General features: G+C 39.5%; 1 long non-coding RNA gene across 1 annotated transcript; it reads right to left on the bottom strand.

The window, feature by feature from the left end:
* Nucleotides 1-10137: 10137 nt before the first annotated feature.
* Nucleotides 10138-13539, bottom strand: LOC124881126. Its single transcript, XR_007041541.1, has 2 exons — nucleotides 12881-13539; nucleotides 10138-10356 (listed from the first exon to the last, which is right to left on the bottom strand). It is a non-coding gene; the product is annotated as an uncharacterized LOC124881126 (long non-coding RNA).
* Nucleotides 13540-21587: the final 8048 nt, after the last annotated feature.

The raw sequence follows: 21587 nt of genomic DNA, 5'->3' as shown, positions 1-21587 counted from the left end.
GGGCAGCCCTGCCGGAGTCCAACATGCACCAGAAACAGGTCAGACTTAGTGCCTGCATTGCAGACCAAACTCCTGCTCCACTTGTACAGAGACCGGATAGCCCCTAATAAAGGGCCCCCGATTCCATACTCCTGGAGCACCCCCCACAGGGCACCATGAGGGACACAGTCGAATGCCTTCTCCAGGTCCACAAAACACATGTGGACTGGTTGGGCAAACTCCCATGAAACCTCGAGTACCCTGAAGAGGGTATCGAGCTGGTCCAGTGTTCCACGGCTGGGCTGAAAACCACACTTCTCCTCCTGAAGCCAGGGGGAGTGTGATCCCCCTGTAGTTGAAACACACACTCCGGTCACCCTTCTTATAAAGGGGGACCACCACCCCAGTGTGCCAGTCTAGAGGCACTGTCCCCGACCGCCACGCAATGTTGAAGAGGTGTCTCAACCATGACAGCCCCACAACATCCAGAGACTCGAGGTACTCAGGGCGGATCTCCCCCATTATTCTGCTGGGGGCCTTCAACGCCCACGTGGGAAAAGACAGTGACACCTGGAGAGGCGTGAATGGGAGGAATGGCCTCCCCAACCTGAATCCGAGTGGTGTTTCGTTATTGGACTTCTGTGCTAGTCACGCCATCTCCAAAATGAACACCATGAGGGTGTCCATCAGTGCACTTGGCACCAGGACACCCTAGGCAGGAGGTCGATGATCGACTTTGTTGTCATGTTGTCAGATCTTCAGCCGCATGTTTTGGACACTCAGGTGAAGAGAGGGGCTGAGAGAGGGGCTGTCCACTGATCACCACCTGGTGGTGAGTTGGAGAGTCCAGCCGATAGTTGAACCTCGGTTTCAGGAGGAGCAGTGTGGTTTTCGTCCTGGCCGTGTGTTAGGTATTATTTAGTCAACTCAGAGGCAAGAACGATACAGTCAATTTACTTGCAAGGGTAGCTCTGCAGTACAGACTACAAAGTGTTGGCACCCCTGTCTCTTTATTTATACATGCCGGTTCACACACAGCTCAACAAACATTCAGGGTGTGTGTGTGGGGTCAGAAAGGTTAGGGTTCATGTGTCTTGATTTTAAGCAGAGCGAGAGAGTGAGTGAGGACTCGTACCAGTCCCTAGATGTTGCTGATAAAAGCATAACTCACTCTTCTGACCTATCTCCCTTTCTGTGACATGTAAGGAGGAAAAAGCACTTGTCACGTTTCTGTCATAGTTAACTTGGAATTGGACCCCACAATGCAGACGAGCAGGCAGCGTGATGGTAAGTAAAAAATATTTAATAACGAAAACTCACTCACTACAGGAGGCAGGAACAAAACAAACAGAGTTCAGGCGGGCGACCAGGAGGTCGTCCCGAGCAGGCACAGAGTTTAGGCGGGCGACCAGGCCTGCACCAAAGGCGTGGAAGCCGACTGAGCAGAGTAGAGGACTTCCCAGACACTCTGTGGAACTCCAGAGGCGTGGAGCCTGGCGAACCCTCAGAGGCTGAAGCAGAGCCTGCGAACCCTCAGAGGCTGAAGCAGAGCCTGCCGAACCCTCAGCTCTGGGTTCAAAAGCCAGAACGAGGACAAAACGTTCCTTAAACTCCTGCAGACTAGGAACAGGAGCTGAGGCGTCAACGGGATCCTCCGTGACGTGAGCAGGAGCTGAGGCGTCGACAGGACCCTCCGTGACGTGAGCAGGAGCTGAGGCGTCGACCGGACCCTCAGTAACGTGAGCAGGAGCTGAGGCGTCGACCGGACCCTCAGTGACGTGTGCAAGAGCTGAGGCGTCGGCGAGACCCTCAGTGATGTGAGCAGGAGCTGAGGCAGAGCAGGACATGAGTGATAAACAATACAAACGTTTTCAAACCCCTAACAGTCCCCCCTTTTTCTTTTATCACGAATATAGTCATGATTAAATACAAATAAAAGAAAACACTCTGTGTGAGCACAAACCCACAGACGGAGAGCACATTATATTGTGGGAAAAATACTCACACGGCCCTCCCCCTAAGGGGCATGGTAGAGTATAACAATAATAAAACAATATAATAAATCAAAGAAAACAAAATGTAATAAAAGTAAAATAATTAAAACAAGCCTTGTTCATGTCATCAGTGTACTCTGTCTCATTTCACTTAAATAGCAACTTCTTTCGATTTTCTGCTATAAAGTCAATTTATGAGGTACAATTATGAGTATACTCAGGTGTCAAAGATATTTTCATTTACAACATGTCATCATAGGAGTAGTGGTCTTTATTTTGTAGCTCGCTGAAATAAACCTTTTCTGTCTCTTCATAGTCATCTATCTTTGGATTCAGTGTGGTGTCAACATTTACACACAGTATTTAAAGAGTATGTGGGTGTTATCTAAACTAAAAAGTGTTTGTGCTTTACGACCCTAAACCCTCCTCAGGTCAGGGATAACAGACCATCTGCTGGTTCCTGAGACATCACCCAAAAGGAATGGGATATAGCCATTAAACGTCTGATACTGGTTTTACAGCTTCCTCCTCTAATACAGATGTTTTGAAGAAAGAGAGGTAACCTAAAGGTCATACACTTTGGAACACTTAATACAACACTTAATACAATAATTTCCATTACAACTCCTTTCTTCTGGTACTGAAAACAAATTATAACAAGGGCGGAAATGAACACATTTCAAATTTGTAATAATGATAGATATCAAGCAATAAACATGAAAGTTAGATAAAAACAGCCAAGATTTCCTCCTCAGAGTCAGTTTTGCTGTCAAAGTGGGAGAAAAGAATTTGGCTGACCCTTGCTGACCAGGCAAAGGAGCGCCTAGTAGCCACCAAATGTTAAGAAATTAAGGAGAATAAGCATCATGGCGCATGTTTGACTGTCTCTCTGTTGCAGACGTCGCCAGTCCATCATCCAGAGAAAGGTTATGTGCAATGTATAGAGGTCTTCCCTGTATGTTTCCCTAATGTGTCTCTCACTGTGGTGTGTGTGCAGTGAGGCAAATGACCTTATGATTTCTAACTTTCAGGCAATGCGATGGCCTTAAGTAGATTATGAAATAACGTTGCACTGCCCAAGGGATTATTGTGCCCTTGTAAGAACAGTGTTCTTCAACCACCTCTTCAATCACTCGCCAGTGATCAGCTTACAGTTCTTTGTCTTGTGGTGGTCCGCTGTCCTCACACCTTTCAGGCCGTGGATGATCCAGTTGGAAGATGACTTGTGTCCTGGAAGCCAGATGAAGCTGGAGGAGCTTTCCTGGGTGTCTAGTAGGATCTGATATGGGCTATTCGCGCCTGGACTTCCAGTGTTTCCTCCTAGATTCTCTGAGCAGAATCCAGTCGCCAGGAATAAAGGACTGGAGGGTGCAAGTGGCTGTTCCTGGTAATGCAGCCTTCACCGTCTCTGAAACTTGAGAAAACACAGTGGACAGGTTTTGACAGTAAAACAACATCCTATCTTCACGGAAAAAAATTTATCTTGGCAATATCCCCATGTTACTTTATTCTGACGTTCCCCTCTCCTGGCGCAGGGTCCAACCCATGCGACAATCCAGCAAAAAGTTTGAACAAGAATGTTCTAGTACCCAAGATCACATTACATAGAACCAAAGAAATGAATTCTGACATAACTATGTGTCTATGAATTTAACGAAAGCAACATAAATAAAATCCAGATGTTTTTAACTGTAACTCAGTTCCATTAACAACAAAACACAAACTTTGGTTATTCAGTTCATCAATATTTCACTTTGAAATTAGTCACATATCATCCTGATTTGTCTTGTATGAAGTTAAGTATTAGATTAATGGACTAATGCAATTTTTTTTTATATATATATATTTATTGGCTTTTTAGTACTATAATAGACTTCCACAACATCATTCATCTCCCTTACCTACCCACCTATACAAAAACCGCACATCGTATAACAAAAGCTACACAGTCAAAGTAATATGAGATAAATTCACCACAGTTTGAAACAAAACATTCCAAAAGCACACAAAGAAACAAGGGCACACACAATACCAGGCATTTTTCTTTGATCATTTACAATCACATCACTGGAGGGATTTTAGTACAGTGTTCCATATTTTCTCAAACACGTTTACTCTGTCCTCACTGCAATATCTCAGTCTTTCCAGATGTAAAGTGTTTGCCAGTTCTCCCAGCCACAGATCGAATGTGGGTACAAAGTCCTTCTTCCAAACTTTCAAAATCAACCTTTTAGCGATCACCATACCAAACAAAATGGCAACTTTTTCGTATTTATTGGCTGAGGCCAAAACCTTAGGTGTTCCAAAAATGGCAACAAGTGGATCCGGGTCCCACTGTTTCCCAAAAGCTGTGGAAAGGAAATGAAAAACTTTCTTCCAGAATGTGTGAAGCTGCACACATGACCAAAAGGAGTGAAACAAGTTGCCCTTAGCAGCCTTACAACGAGTACATATTGGTGACCATCCGGATAGAAAGTTCCTAATTTTTCTTTCGAATAGTGAAGTCTATGCATTATTTTGAATTGTATAAGATTGTGTCTGGCATTAACCGAACAGTCATGTATATTTTTCAAACCTTCTTCCCATGTTTCATCAGATATCTGCTGCCCCAATTCATCCTCACATGCCCTTCTGATGTTAGTCGTGTCCACCAATATATTGTTGAGAGTCTTATAAAAGTATGACACCGCCCCCGGACTAATCGGATCGAATTTGTTTATTATCTCTAGGGTTTTGTGTTTGGTAAGATTTCCAAAATTTTATATGTTTTTACTAACATAGTCCCTGATCTGTAGAAAACAAAAGAAACTTGACCGAGGAACATCATATACCGAGCACAGCTGAGCAAAAGATGCAAAAATACCATCAATATATAGATCCCCTATCACACGGATACCTTTCATTCTCCACATCTGGAAAACGGCGTCGCTGAGACCCGGAACAAAGGAATGGTTTTCATAAATGGGGGCATCAAAGTAGACTTTCGGTTTTTATATAATTCTGTATCTGCTTCCAGATTCTTATAGTATTGCCAATCTAATGTAATTTTGATGCATACACTCTACAAATTTAATCTAATAAATAATTCCTGTCAAATATGAAATCATAACTCTGATTCTTTATCAAAAATATATTTCTTACTTTTGGCATATCTTGAACTGTCAGCTAGCTTAATGGCACCAGGGAAAACTTTCAATCTAATAAATCACCAATGATCCTGTATGTAAAACTAATTCTTCAAATTAGTTTAAACTATTTCATTAACCTTTTAATAGTAAAACACATAATGCTACATCCTTTATCATTATACAAAAAAAAAACCCAACATGTTTTTAAGGCAACAATCACTACAAGCCTTTTATTGTCTCATAAATAATGTTAAAACTCAGGAAGGGAAGTGCTGAGCGTTTCCATGACAGCAAAGGCATGAACCAACCTGGTAGGTGGGCGGAGTCAGGCAGAACTAACCTCTGATGGGCAGCCTATGGGCAGGACCCACAGTTTCTTCATTCCAACCCATCTTAGTGAACCTTAAACTGCAAAACTGTTAACATGCACCTACCTCAGAAACAAGCTGCATCTTAACTCTCCTGAAAACTCAAAGTTTTAATCAATCTGGGATTTAGAAACATTATTCTAAACACGGATTATTGTTTCATGCAACATATAAACAAACATTCATTCCAATAAAACAAAGACAAAACATCAAAGACAGACAAATGGCCAAATTTGAAGCTTCAAGAATTCAAAGACATTTTTAACAATCTCTTTTCAAAATATGTTTTCTCAGCCATATATTTTATTGCTGTAATTTATCAATTTTGTTATGACAATCTTCAGGATCCTTTTTAAGATGAGTGCACAAACTATTTAGAAGCACAGCAACGGTTTCCTCTTAAATGAATCCAAATTTACTGATGCTGAAACCTTTTGCCAATTCTTTGTACTGTAACTCTGTAATAATAATAACTACAACCCTGAGAGTTATTGTTATAATTCTCTTTTTGTTTTGCTCAATTTGATCGCTGCTGCATTCAAGAATTTCTCTGCTCAGGTTAAATGCAAAGAAGTATTTTAAGCTGGCGTTGACATTTTATGGTATACCCAAACAAAACAAAAACTGCAGTGTTTGACTTAATCAGAAATTAAGATAAGAAGCTCGACTCCAAACTGGACTTTTTCCCACATAGTGTTTCAAAGGGAGAACACATATAATTTTCCTTAATTTGGCTATTTAAATTTTGAGAGTTGGGGAGAAAATTATTACTAGAACCCCTCTTTAATAATCCAAATGCTGATAAATGTTCCAATATTTTATAATTTAGTAATCTGAAATTACCTTGTGTACCTTTGTACTCCCATGTGTTCTTTTAATCTTTAAACCCTAAGAAATCAAACAAGGAGACTGGAGTTTGAGCCGACCATCCTTTATTTATTTTCTTGTCCCAAAATTAAGGATTTTCTTATCTTTATTCTGTTATAAAAATCCTAACCTTGGTTCCAAAACAAAACTCTTCAACCCCAATCTGTGTTCCCCAGAATAGAAATCTTGAGTATTATTGCATTTCAAAACCACCAAATGACTGGAACCCCTCATTGGCTTAGATCTATTTTAATAGGTAATCGGTCTACCTTTAATTAAGTATTATAATTTTATGGACCCAAAATCTATGGCTTGCGGGCTTCAGGAGTCCAGGAACCACAGGTTGAGTACTGCTGCATTGAACAATGATGTTGGCTCTCTTGGAGGATTGGCTAAATATCCCCAGACCTATTAGTGTATTATTTCTGCTTGGACAATAATCAGATTTAAAAATCACTAGTTCACAGCTCCTAATTTACCTCAGATCATATTTGCTCCTAACCCAGTTCATAAGAAGCTTCAGACAAACATTATGCTAAAAAAACCAAGAACAAAACAAAAACATAGATCTGTTTTAAAATAAAGAAAAAGCATGCTTAAAAACTTGGTACTGTGGTGGAAAATAACTCCCCGGTTCTGAAGGCCTTTTCATGCAGAGTCTTTTAAGGAACATGAGATTAGTTAAATTTTTGTGTGTTACCACTGTCCAATCAGATTCTTTCTTACCTTCAAAAATAACCCAATTTTTCCCATTCTCATTTTAAAGGTTTGTTTCACCAAGGAAAATGTGTTTAACAAAACCAATTACTCTCAAAAGTCTTAAGAGTTTTAGCCAGTGATATCTTAGAAAACAACAAGTGTTTTAATAGTTCTGTGCAGCACAGATCTGATTAGGTTTATCTTTCCTTCTCCAAAGGGAGAAAAAAGAAAATGCAGAACCAAGCCTTTCATAGTTTTTGTCAGGACCTGATATAAGGTACAGTGTAAATAAACACGCTGCATGAATCAGAAGAGGGAAGAAAAAAGAACCTAATTTAACCTCTTCCCAGCAGCTGCTGTGAAAAACAATGAATTTGTACTTTCCATAAGAGTAAGTTAGCACTTGCGGACAAAACTGCACCCCAATGTAAGTACTGTGTCAGAGACTGTATGAAGACCATCTGCAGTAAAACTAAGCCTGTTTTAATGAGGTCTCTACCCATTAGATTTATGGGATACAAATTCTGACAACAGAAAATAATACCTGAAAGAGACCCATCAGGTGTTACGCATGCGCTGGGTTTTATAAAAATGCTCCTTCATGAGATCTGTCCTGAGAATGACATAGAAACACATGGTTACTGCTGAGTTTTGGAGATGTTGTAACTTCCTCTGCTTTTTAATAACTTTTAATAACTAGAATAATTGACCCTGAATATTCCACGACAAAAGAGAACTTGCTTCTCTAAAATAATTAACTGGAAAGTATCAAATGAGCTAAATTATCACCATTTTGAAGATACTTTTCTAACCCTAAAATAATATTTTAACCTGCTATATCTGTCAATGTCAGGCCAGCGTGTCACATGAGCAGCGGTTAATAAGCGTTCTTCGTTGCAGAAAATAGGGAAAAATTTATGCAATTGTGTGTGTGTTTGTACGTTACCCCCCTCAGTTTCTTAATCGCTCCAGAGTCAGACCGTCATGGCACACAGTCCTCTATCAGTCCAAAAACAACCTAAGCCTTTCAGGTCTGTCGGTGGAACATTCACTCCTTCCTTGTCCACTTTAACTTCTCCAGGAGGGAGAAAGAACTTTGCTCCGGCCTGTTTCTCTTCTGCCCGCATAAGATCTGCTTTCAATATAAATCCAGTGTATCGCTCTTCTGGCTCTGGCAAACAGCATGGATCGTTGTCCATCTCGGTGGGTTTGGGCCAGACTTCTTCTGAGTTTCGTTCTGGTAGAAACTCACACTGTGATTTGCAGCAGCAGGCAGGCAGGCAGACTCCCTCTCTTTCAGGCCATGCTGGAGAAGCATCTCTGGCGGAGTAGCCATGAGAACGGCAAGTTTCTAAAGTCCAGACTCAAAAACGCAGATGTTGCACTCAAATCCCATATATGTGTGTATGTGTGTGTGAGAGAGGCAGAAGACAAAGTTTAGTATAGGTTCAGATTTTGCACACAGAAATATTATCATTCATTCAGTCAGTTGTCCACCATAACATGCACTATACTCCTTTCTTTTGCAACTGATCGCAATATTTAAGACAAACGAAACTTCCTGCAGGAAAGTTTAACTCTTTAAAACCTTAATTGATGCACTCTGTGCTTTTTAATCTTTTTCTTATGTTTTTTCATTTTTTTCATCTCCGTCCATCAACTGTTTTACTTGAAACTATTTAACTTATTTACACTCAAACTTCCACTCTGTGAAAAACCAAACTTATCTTCCCAAGTTAAAGCACATTTAACACAATCATCCCCACATTTTCCTTTCATTTTTAAAGAGATGATGATTAATGTGTAATAAAAAAAATAATAATAATAATAATACAGAGCAACTTCTCACCCAGATATATTTGTAGAGTATGAATGTCCCAGATAAAAGGTATTTTTAATATGGGCAAAAGAAAACAGGACCAATAGAATCTTGCTAAGATTCTTCCAAAAATGTTTAGTCATCCAAACACACAACAGCATTCACACAGTTAGTATTTTAACATATTTATGTCCCTTCAGCAATATGTATGGTCGACCTAGCTTAGTTTATGAGCTCCCTTATTATTCAACATTTAATTTCATTTCCTTATGGCGAAATGTTACCAACCAAATTATCCAGTTCACTTTACTGTGACATGTAAGGAGGAAAAAGCACTTAGAGCAGACATGAGTGATAAATAATACAAAAGTTTTCAAACCCCTAACACCGTGGAACACTGGACCAGCTCTATACCCTCTTCAGGGTACTCGAGGGTTCATGGGAGTTTGCCCAACCAGTCCACATGCCCTGTGGGGGGATGCTCCAGGTGTATTGAATTGGGGTCCCTTTATTAGAGGCCATCCGATCTCTGTACAAGCGGAGCAGGAGTTTGGTCCACATTGCCGGCACTAAGTCGGACCTGTTCCTGGTGCATGTTGGACTCCGGCAGGGCTGCCCTTTGTCACCGGTCCTGTTCATAACGTTTATGGACAGGATTTCTAGGCACAGCCAAGGGCCAGAGTTCAAGTATTTCGGGGTCTTGTTCACCCGTGAGGGAAGAATGGAGTGGGAGATTGACAGACGGTTTGGTGCGGCTGCTGCACTATGCTGGTCCGTTGTGGTGAAGAGAGAGGTGAGCCGAAAAGCGAGGCTCTCGATTTACCGGTCTATGTCTCTCAGCTGGCCTGGGAACGCCTTGGGCTCCCCCCAGAGGAGCTGGAGGAGGTGTATGGGGAGAATGATGTCTGGGTGTCTCTGCTAAGTGTGCTGCCCCCGCGCCCCAATCCTGGATAAAGCGGAAGACGACGAGTACAAGTACAAGTACTTCAGAGTGATATTTTGATTTTTCTCTTTCTAAAGGAGTCTCTCCAGACTCTGCCTAAAGAGCATTGATGGGGGTGGCCTTAGTTGCTCCACTGCATTCTCGTAATGCCCTTCACTGTAATTTATCTGCTAATTGTAATGTTGTTTTTTCTGCTGCTAGATATACTATAGTACGCTGCTCAAAAAAATAAAGGGAACACTCAAATAACACATCCTAGATCTGAATGAATGAAATATTCTCATTGAATACTTTGTTCTGTACAAGGTTGAATGTGCTGACAACAAAATCACACAAAAATCATCAATGGAAATCAAATTTATTAACCAATGGAGGCCTGGATCCGGAGTCACACACAAAATTAAAGTGGAAAAACACAATACAAGCTGATCCAACTTCGATGTTATGTCCTTAAAACAAGTCAAAATGAGGCTCAGTATTGTGTGAGGCCTCCACATGCCTGTATGACCTCCCTACAACGCATGGGCGGGGGGGTTACAGGTCCTGATCTTCAAAAAGCCTGCATGGACAAAAACAGAAGTAAACTGGATTGTGTGCGCAAAGCTGAACTACACATCACGTTGTGAGCGGAAACCCACAAATGCCAACCTTAAGCTGAGTTGATCTGGTCTGCAACAATTTTTTTTTTCTTCATGTATCTGTCAGGACAGGTTTTCTACATCTGCCAGAAGTGTTTTGTCGTACAAAGGACACATCCTGATCTTATCATAATTGTGCAATTGACCTTATTAATTTTCGACTTCATCTGGCATCAAAGACCAGCCACATCAATGAAATAGGAAGCTAGTTGTATTTGCAGCCATTTTGATGATGTGTATGGGAGTGTGAATGTGAGTGGGGGAGTAGGTATTTGGGTGGGCCTTTATCTATAGAATAAGTAAATGTGTGTGTGAGCAGTACAAATGTGTTCTAATGTGTTACTTGGAGGTGAGGGGTTGTTAGAATGGTGAGAAGAGTAAAAACCGCAGATCACTTAGCACCACCAGCCGCAAAAGGCTATGGCCTTATTACCCCCTTAAGGCATAGCAGGCGGAGGTGCCAGTCCCAGGAGCAAAATAGGGCCACAAAACCCCCTCTACCACCCTAATCTCCCCCATCCCTTTTTTTTACTTGGCTACAACTAAAACGTAAGTAAAAGATATAAATAGTGAATTATAGGTTTCAGAATACTTGATTCTATGTTTTAAAAAAAAGTTGCAGGTAAAATACAGGTTTGTTCCATATTGTAATTTTTGGAACTGACACTTTACCACTGGAAAATAAGAAAGCTTAACACTCTTTCTTTCCACCCAAGCCATTTTTAAACACACCTCCAAAGACCCATTACCCCCAACAAAAAATAAACAGACAAGAAACTGGTTTGGACTAGATTTGGTTTTGCTTGGTCTTTGTTTCATAAATCACTGTCTATTGCTTTAACTGTTATTTAACATTTGAACTGTGTGAGCTTCTCCAGATGTGGCTGCTCACAGTTTTGACTTTTTTAGGATTTCTTTTTTGTTCTGGTAGATCGACGTATAGAGGTTTAAGATTAAGTTTAATTTAGGTGTTATTTATATATGTAGTACATACAGTAAAACTCAGCTGCAGTCAAAGAATCCTAAAGATAAACTGGTTCTGAGAAATGACATCTCCCATGTTGTTTGATACAAACAATTGTTATATAATTGTTATATTATTGTATATAATTGTTGCAAATGTTATGTTTTAGGTGACATAGTTGTATTATGTCACCTAAAATTCTTCTTGTTGGACTCACTTGCTCGGCCACTCCTCCTTTTCCCTTTTCTCTCTGGCTTCTATCTGGTAGTCTAACCCCAAACATCCTGTTTTATTTGGGGAAGGGCATGGTTGGAGCATGGGAACACTTGGTTCAACAAAGAGGAGCACACATAAAGTGCTAACATATTGTACTTCTAACTCATAAATGTGTTGTTTACAAAGAGTCATTCTTTGTTGTACTATTTTATAGTGGCCCTGATTATTAGTTCTTTAGGTTAGATTTTTTTAGAACTAAATATTAACATCTCTAAGAAAAGCAAAATCAGAAAAAAGGTGTGAAATGTTAACAAACTCTGTTTTTTTAACCACATATAAAGTTTTAGATTACATTTCAAATTGGTTATGCCAAGTTGCATTTTTTGCCTAGATGAAACACTGTCCCGGCCCCTGAATTTGTGAGCCAATTTATGTTTGAATGTGTTGTATGTAAAGTACTGGACTGGCAACAAGACTCAAAGCAGCTAACATCCAAAAAAAAAAAAAAAAATATTCCGAGAATGATTCCCAAAGTAATATCTTTTTCACAATACTACAACAATATATTTTTTCTATTTTGAAGACTTGGCATGGATGTGGTGTGATTGATCTTGATTACAGCTTGCACACTGATAAATCTAATTAAATTTATTTTATTTATATATGCATGGGCTGCATGCTGTCCAGAATCAGAATTTTCAGCCTCAACGTTACTAAGGAGATCTTGTTCAAAGAGACCATATCCTTACTTTTCAGGTCTTCTGGTAAATACTTGTAGGAATTAGGCACATTGTATTTTATAGCTTTTCTTCTGTATTCCATATAGACAGACGGTACTCATCCTGGAACCGAAAACTGTAACCACCTGAGTTTTTATGATTGAAATGATGAAATTAGGTATTAAGATATGAAGCAAGACGGCCCAAAGAATTGAAGATCAAAATACAGCAGTGCCTCAGTCTGTGAGTCTATAAGTCAGGCCATCCAGCACAAGCAAGCATGTGAGTCTTTTAAATTTTGTAATAAATCAAGGAGCACTGTGATAAATGGCAATGGTAGCATGTAGGCTTTCAGAAGAAGCCTGAATGCTCCTCAAGAGATCATTTAAGAATCTGTATTGAAACACAAATTATGGGTTGAAAACAGTGAGGATTTAGATAACACCACATCTCTGTTAATGCTGTTTTCGAAAAAATCCAAGTTACATTTTTTTCATTCATTTTCTAAAATGGAGTTTTGATGAAAATTCAAGCTGAAAGAATCACCTCCACCCCCGACCGTCCTATGACTGTGCATCTCTCCTCCATCCAATCAGTGTCAGATCCTCATGTGTCTTCAATCAATCATCCTCTGAGGCTTCGCTTTTAAGGACTTCCAGTCATGGATTCCCCGCTCTTCAGCTGAGCTTCGACCCTCCTCCGCCCCACTTCCACCATCTCCGTTCCGCATTCCTCCCGGCTCCCTTACCTTCTTAGGCCTTCACTCCACCACCAGTATCGGATCCCAAGGGGACTCATCTAATTCTAAGCCTAAGACATTCATTCAAGCTCCTGTCATTCTCAGCATTCATGTCTTCCTTTGATGATGTGTATGGGAGTGATGTCACGGAGGTAATTAAGGTGCAAGCATGGCTTGAGTTTTCTTTCTGAGGTCTACAGAAGCAAACTGTGTTCCAGAGAATTCCCAGCAGAAACACTGTCTCTACAATTTCGAGTGGAGCAGTTTTCCCAGTCTGAAGGAAGTACAAAGGTACTGCAACACAGCACACCGCTCTGCGTGCAGTTCAGCCCAGGCAACCAGAACTAGCCACCCACCCCACAGCTACGGAGGTCAGCTGCAAGTTAACCCTTTGTTCACCATGGATGCTTTCCTCAACTTCGTCGCCCCGGGCAACTTCTCCTCAGCACGGTTCACGTAAGAGGTAGTGTTTGGGCAGAGAAGATTAGTTTAAGCTATATAATGTTCGTTTAATGATGTTTGTTTTTGTTTGTGTTGAGAAACCCAGCTTCAGTAAGTGCTAGCAGACTAGCACTCAGCTAAGGATGTGCTCTGTGTTGTATTTTTAAAGTTAAGACAAACTTTATTTAAAGAGTGGTCTTTAAACACAGAAGATTGGCCATAACGCGCCGTCCACCATTTCGCATTTTAACCCTTTTGTTAGTGGTAATTTAAAAGTATATTTTTGATTCCGGTAACCAACGATAAGTTTCTTTTGTTAGCTCCAACCTCTAATAGCTAAGAACATGTGCTCTCCCATTTTATGAGTCAGCTGAAAATCATTTACCCAGAAAGGTTGTTAGTTTCCAATTTAGGAAAATATATTTCCCTAAATATTATTTTACTAAACTTGATAACTAGTTAAAACCATTAATATCCATTTATCTAAAAGGTTTGGTGGTTATTCAAAATAATATTTCCTTAAATATTATATTAATAAATAAAGCCAGCTAATTAACCACCGTTAACAATTAGTCATCTAGAAGCAAATCATTCTTTAAAATGTTCTTTTATCTGATCTTGCATTGTGAATGGTTGTTTGAAGGTATAAGAGTTATTGCCTAAGTTGGTTCCAAGACTAATTTAACTTAACTTTCAGATTCTTCAGGATAATCCTTGGTTCTAAAACATAAATATTGTCTGGTAATATTGCATCACTGTTTCAGTCATGGTTTTCAACCATTTTGATTCACTTGATTATATTGTACATAGCCCATTGGTCTTCCTTATTCTTTCATTTTGCTTGGTAGTTTAGTTGTGTTGTGTTAGCATAGCAAAGAGTTTGTTGATTGAAATATGTTTAACTTTGAGTTGACTTATTTTTGTTAATACATTCTTGTATTTTAAGAAATTGTGAATTAATTCTCTGTGTGTACAGAGTTTTGCATTTTGTCCTAATAACACCGTCTTATTAGGCTGGTATTCACAGGACAACCCGTCATTGTCGTTGTCTTCTGCTTTATCTGGTCGCGGGGACAGCAGACTCAGCAGAGACACCCAGAGGTCCCTGTCCCCGGACACCTCCTCCAGCTCCTCCGGGGGGAGCCCAAGGTGTTCCCAGGCCAGCCGAGAAACATGGTCCCCCCAGCGTGTCCTGGGCTGTCCCCTGGGCCTCCTCCCAGTGGGATGTGCCTGGAACACCTCCAGAAGAAGGGGTGCAGGAGACATCTGGTATAGATGTCTGTGCCACCACAACTGGCTCCTCTCAATGTGGAGGAGCAGCGGCTCTACTCCGAGTCCCTCCCAGATGGCCGAGCTCCTCACCCTATCTCTAAGGGAGTGCCCAATCACCCAACGGAGGAAGCTCATTTCAGCCGCTTGTATCCGGTATCTCGTTCTTTCGGTCATGACCCAAAGTTCATGGCCATAGGTGAGGGTAGGACCGTAGACTTTTTAAAGGCTCATTATATAATGTTATTTTTCCATTATTAATCTTTCTTTTATTTGTGAATATCATGTAGCAGGATTTACTGACCATTTTTCTAATTTATTAACTGCTCTCTTTATGTTTCCTACTACATGTGAGTCATTCCTTCCCCTCATCCATTTGGCCCCATCATCTGCATAAAATGCTGATTTAATCCATTCATCTAGATTTGTACTTTCTGTCGTCCTGAAACCTCACATTATTTAGCGGAAGTGAAGGCTTGGTGCTTCGCTGACATAAAACATTGTTTGTATTCTAGAATTAATGTTTCTTAAATGTACAAAACATATTCACCTAACTTTACAATAGAGGCTAGCATAATTATGTATGAATTTAACAACTCACCTGTCTTTGGACAGGATTGTATAAGTCAGAGCTCTCAAGTTTAATGAAAAGTTCAGAGTGAAATTATGTCTGCTGGTGTTGAAGGAACTATAAATCATAGACGTTAGAAGTTACGCTAACGCAGACAACACATTATCAGCCAGACATGCTAATGGCTAATGTTTTTGCAGCTGTAGTCTCTTACTTCACGTAACAAGTAGAACTGACATCACTGAAAAAAATTTGAAAATGTGGCTCAAAAGAAGAAAAGACTGAAGAGACAGGGAATGACATCATTGACAAGAAGGGTCTGAGCAGTTTAGTTGTGTGGCTATTTTGGCTATTTAAAGTCGGACAAAAAAAACAAAGTACGTGCACTGCAAATTACGTCAAGTGCATGTTCCGACTTTGGGTATATCACCAATCTGTTTTACCGCCTGAACGAGTGCCACACTGGAGTGTAAAACATTACAATCCCAGACAGGAGTGACAGCTAAGACCCCTTCTCCTTTCCTCTCCATCTCTCCGAAAACAATGCCTGTACACTGGCAACAACTGATCAGAGTCAGCTTTCTCATGCCTTATTGTAAAAAATTGAAGCGACGGAGAAATTTTAAATTCAATTCAATTCAGTTTTATTTCTATAGCGCCAATTCACAACACGTTGTCTATAGACACTTCACAAACTCAATTAATCCTAACCATTGAACATTGCAATTTGTTTACTTTGTTATTTTTTTTAAATAGAGACATAGGAATACACAAGACACAGGTTTAGAAAAAGTCAGGATGCCAGGAAGATAAGAGTTTTAATAAACCAGTGTTATGGCATTTCAAACTTTCAAAACCGTCAAATTGACGGCCCTGGGAGTTCTAGTGTTAAAGGCACCTCACTAATTTAGATCAGTTAACCCCCTAGGCATTGGGTAGTGGACCACCTGCAACCCATTTAGAAAAGTACAGTCAGATTCAATTATTTATTCAAATTGGATAAAAGGTTTTTCTATCTAAGGAAACCCAGCAGATTGCATCAAGTCAGAAACTTGTAGCAGTCACTCCTCCTGGATGAGTGTGTAGCGACAGTGGACACTTACTGCCATTGACTTTGCAGCAATCACTCATACTGAGCATGCATGTTGTGACAGTGGAAAGGTAAACTCGATTTAAACAGGAAGAAACCTCCAGCAGAACCAGGCTCAGTGTGAGCGGCCATCTGCCGCGACCAACTGGGGCTTTGAGAGAACAGAGCAGAAACACAAAAAGAACACAGAAGCACTGATCCAGGAGTACTTTCTATGGGAAGGAAAAGTTAATGTTAATGGATGTAGCTCCTTTAGTCATTTCACCAAGAAAGAATGAACAGATAAACTCTGAGCCAGTTTTCAAGGTTAGAGTATGAAAGAGAGCACATATAATTAGTCAGGCAGAAACTTGGACAATGCCCCACAGGTAGACACAGAGACAGGCCAGGTGTAGTTCCTAGGAAGAGAAAAGAGAGAGAACATAATGTTAAAAGCTGAAATAACAACAAATAATGCAAAATTGGAGAGTAGTATAAGAATGTAGCAAAGAGAGTCAAAGTGGTCATTATGTCCTCCAACAGCCTAAGCCTATAGCAGCATAACTACAGAGATAACTCAGGATAACCTAAGCCACTCTAACAATAAGTTTCATCAAAAAGGAATGTTTTAAGCCTAGCCTTAAAAGGAGACAGGGTGTCTGCCTCACAGACTAAAACTGGGAGCTGGTTCCACAGGAGAGGAGCCTGAGCATTTTGTGGACATCCTGATATTAAAGAATTACAGTAGTCCAGCCTTGAAGTAACAAATGCATGGACTAGTTTTTCAGCGTCACTCCTGGATAGGATATTTCTAATTTTGGCAATGTTCCAGAGGTGAAAGAAGGAAATCCTAGAAACCTACTTAATATGGGATTTAAATGACATGTCCTGGTCAAAAATAACACCAAGGTTTTCTACTTTATTACCGGAGGTCAATTTAATGCCATCCAAGTCAAGTGATTGACTAAACAGTTTCTTTTTCAAAGACTCCGGTCCAAAGACGACAACTTCTGTCTTGTCTGAATTTAGAAGCAGAAAATTTAAAGTCATCCAAGTTTTTATGCCTTTAAGACATGCTTGTAGTTTATCTAACTGGTTGGGCTCATCAGTATTCACGGATAAGTAAAGCTGAGTATCATCAGCGTAACAGTGAAAATTTAGTAAAGAGAATTGGCCCAAGTACTGCACCCTGTGGTACTCCATAATTAACCCTGGAGTTTAAAGATGATTTATCATTTACATGAACAAACTGGAAACTGTCAGACGGATAAGATTTAAGCCAGCCAAGCGCTGTTCCCCTGATCCCTACAGCATGTTCCAGCCTTTCTAAGAGAATATTGTGATCCACTGTTTCAAATGCAGCACTGAGATCTAACAGGACAAGTACAGACACAAGTCCATTATCTGAGGCCATAAGAATATCATTAGTGACTTTCAGTAGAGCTGTTTCAGTGCTATGATGAGCTCTGAAGCCTGACTGAAACTCTTCAAACAGGTCATTGCTGTGTAAATGCTCACACATTTGATTAGCAACTATTTTCTCAAGAATTTTAGATAAGAATAGAAGATTGGATATAAGTCTGTAGTTTTTCAAGTCATCTCGATCAAGCAAAGGTTTCTTATGTAAAGGTTTAATTAGAGCTACCTTAAAAGCCTGTGGTACATATACATTTACTAAAGATAGATTAATCATATCTAAAATGGGGCTGGTAATCAGAGGGAACACTACCTTAAATAATTTGGTTGGGATTGGGTCTAACATACAAGTTGAAGGTTTAGATGAAGCTAATATTTCTGATAACTCAGGAAGCCCCACAGGATCAAAGCAGTCCAAACACAGATCAGGTTCTACAGTTACTTCCAATGTTGTGTCACTTGCTGAGGATGAAGTAATCATCTTCGGGAGTATGTCAAAGATTTTATTTTTAATAGAATCAATTTTATTTAAGAAGAATCCCATAAAGTCATGACTGCTGAGAGCTAAGGGAATGGATGGCTCAACAGAGCTATCTATAACTCTGTGTGAGTTTAGCAACTGTACTAAAGAGAAATTTAGGATTATTCCTGTTCTCTTCTATTAATGATGAGAAATAAGCTGTTCTAGCTTGGTGAAGTGTATTTTTATACAACAGTAGGCTATTTTTCCAGATTAAGTAGGAATCCTCTAGGTGTGTAGAGTGCCATTTTCTCTCCAATTTTCTAACATTGTGCTTTAAAGTACGCAGCTCTGAATTAAACCATGGAGCTAGCCTCCTATGAATAATTACCTTCTTTTTCAAGGGGGCTGCAATGATGAAGTAACACTATGAACAAGAGAATCAATTTGTGAAGGGGCAGAAAGAAAATTATTGCCCTCCACTGTGCTTTTCTGTGATAATGAGGAAATCAAAAGTGGAACAGATTCTTTAAAGGTTGTTACAGTATTGTCTGATAATGATCTATTATAATGAAATTTTCCTTCAGGTGTGGAGTACTTGGTTAAATTAAACTCGAAGGTTATTAAAAAATGGTTTGTGGTGCTGTAAATGGTGCTGTAATTGTTGGGGATAAAAGAACAACAAACCTCTCCACAAACATCACACAACCCTTTTTCTTTTTTTTTTTTATTTGTAAGGATCATATCTAAAGCTATTCTAATTTGACTAGAAATAATTTCAACATCCTGTTTACATAGCCTTCAGCTGTCTCTCCTGTTTTGCCATGGTGTCATTTAAAAGATTAGAATCGGTTCTAACAGGAAGCAGTTTGTATTCTAGCAGACATATACAATTCAAAAACACATTTTCTGAAAGGTTCCCCCTGACAAAGTGGGCCAATTGGTGCCAGGCCATCCTGGATGGAGAGGGTAACCAGGGTACATCTTTCCTGTCCAGTCAATAGATAGTCACCCCCAAAGCAATTATTCCCCAAAAATCAGTTCTGTTCAGCAGCAAGTAAAAGTTCAAGGCCTTGTATCACGTTAATTTACAATCTAAGTTGCAAACAACATCATCTATAAATAACTCAGAAGCACATGGGAAGTTATAACTTCAATTCATGAAGTTATTCGAATTGATTAAATAGTTGAACACTCCTTTAACCCTTCATGCAAATTATTCCACAATTTCCCACATTCACAGAAGTAAACATTTGTTTGTTGAGTATTCACAGTTTTACTTTAGAAATCCTTCTCCCCTCTGTGATTTTTGATTTTGTGACCTTATTTCAAATTTACCAGGACAAACTCTTTCAAGCTTTAACCCAACAAATATAATTTTTATTGTTTAATTCTTTATCACGTTCCCTCTGTTGAAGTAACCCAGCCCACTCAAAATTTCTGAAACAGGTTCCACATAATTGTATTTTGTTAGTTGAAAGCAAAAAGTTAACTTGAGTTAATCTTACCTTATGGCGTTATGGTTACAGGAATAAATTAATTTAGTTTCACAAGTACATATTTGATGTGTTAGCTGGAAATGACATGTTAAGTCAAAAGATATCCTATCGAACCTTTTCGTATGTACTCCCTCAGGTGCTTTCTGATTTCTGTGAGGTTTCCTTCAGAGGATTCCTCTCCCTTCCTGCTATATGATCTGCTTATCTTAGTTTTGCGCTCATCCAGAGTTCCATTTGTTTCTCCTGTTGGTTCTTTGGTTAGAGCCTCCTGTGTGTTATGAGACAAAAACTTTACAGCAGATAAAAATCTTTGAACATGTCAGTTGCTCTCTCTGTGAATCCAGACTGGGTTCACACCCGACTGAAGAGAGGAGGTGAAAGGTCAGGGCATGGTTCTTCCTGTCAGCAGCTCATGGGGAGTTAAACCCATGAGCTCAGTGGGTGGTGATCTTATGTAAAACATTACCAAGGGCAGTGCATCCAGCCTCTTCATTTTTGTATCAGCACAAACTTTAGCCAATCGTTTTTTGATTGTGTGATTAGCTCTCTCAGCCGACCTGGTGAAAGTGTCAAGCACATCTCTACATCCTTTCACTCTGTTGTCAGTACCCATAAAATCAATAACAATTTCCTTTAGGGCTTGTTGGGAACAGGAAATGCTCCAATATCTGTTTTCATGAGAATCTTATATGTAGATAATATAACAGTCATCTTCTCACCTTTAACCCAAAAATCGTATTTATTTTATAACCCAGCTAATTGCTAATTTATTGTCCGTTAATTAGTGGCCAAAGTTAGATATGTTCAAATCATTATTTTCCATAATAATTTTTTTAATCATCCCCAGAACAAAGTATTCGCATCATTTACCATGAAGGTGTCCAATGTTTTGGAAAACCTATTTTTCAAGCACGTTGATATCTTGATTATATCTACCTAGATTAGACCTTTAGGGTCCTTCCATATAACCTCTACCCCCAATTCTAGATAAAAGTAATTTGCATATTCTGTACAACCTTAATCATACCATTATTTAGTTATTTATTCCTGTTAAACATTTGATCACTGTAAACAGTAATTTTCCCCAATATATCCATTTCCATTTTTCCATCCTATGATTATTGTTGGGAGTATGATTATTGATTGATTAATCTTGATCAATAATTATAATTACAAATCATAATCTGACAAAATCAATTTCTTAACCATAAATCCTCATTTACGAATCTAGACCAGAGATGTTTCTAGTGTTGTAATTGTGGCTCAACGCCTCTGACAATTACAACCGTTAAATACTCCGTAATAGTTCATAACTATTGCCGGGGATGTCACTGTTTAATCGACCGTTTCTACCGAAACGTGTGGAACTTGAACCTTATTTTGACTGACACATCACTTTTTGCACACAATGAAACACCAAACGCTCTCTCTTTATCTATGTGAATATTTATTAATTTCCACCTACTCAACATGCAAAATTCTACAAACACAGGGGTAACACATCTAAATAAGCAAAATCAACAAACGGTAGTGGGTATTATTGAGTCAACCAGCAGTTTATGGCACAACAGACGAAGGGAGAGGATATGAAAGGGGGTGTGGTGATGACTGGTGGGGGGTTGGAGTGCAGCTTAGAGTGTCTTTTATGATCTTCTGATCATAAAACTTTCCCCCTAACTCCTGATCACAAAGGATTGATAACTTTTGGCGGCAAGCTAGCACAGTGAGATTGAAGACAAAGGTAAAATGGAGAATTTTACCATGAGGTCGTTTTAACAGTCCAGTCTTG

This window comes from Girardinichthys multiradiatus, chromosome 14 (genome assembly GCF_021462225.1).
Source record: "Girardinichthys multiradiatus isolate DD_20200921_A chromosome 14, DD_fGirMul_XY1, whole genome shotgun sequence".
Taxonomy (NCBI): domain Eukaryota; kingdom Metazoa; phylum Chordata; class Actinopteri; order Cyprinodontiformes; family Goodeidae; genus Girardinichthys; species Girardinichthys multiradiatus.
Note: the sequence above shows the minus strand (reverse complement) of the source record. Positions and strands in the feature narration are given on the sequence as shown.